Raw genomic sequence first — 366 nt, forward strand, 5'->3', positions numbered from 1 at the left:
GGTATCTCCTCTCTTTCACATATGTAACCTTATTATCTTTAAGTGTGATCTCATGCACTATCTTCCCGGTTGCCCCAAGCATGTCCTCTTCTTTAAAAAAAATATCTTTATATTCCTTCTTAAGCCTCTGTCTCCAGTCCTCAGCCTGATTGATTGCTCCAACCCGTGACCCCTCGGTTTTTCTCTGTCGCTGACATTTGTACATTTTACCCCTCAACTTAATTCTCCACTTCCCCTTAATATTCTTGACCCAAGTACCCACCATCCCTAGCAGGTCACATCCCACAATCACTTTGTATTCCCTCGGCATACTCCCTACGATATGCACCAGCAATTTCTCTCTACTTAATCCCCACCGGGTCAAGC

Source organism: Halyomorpha halys, unplaced genomic scaffold (genome assembly GCF_000696795.3).
Source record: "Halyomorpha halys isolate HHAL.00 unplaced genomic scaffold, Hhal_1.1 Scaffold1230.1, whole genome shotgun sequence".
Classification (NCBI taxonomy): domain Eukaryota; kingdom Metazoa; phylum Arthropoda; class Insecta; order Hemiptera; family Pentatomidae; genus Halyomorpha; species Halyomorpha halys.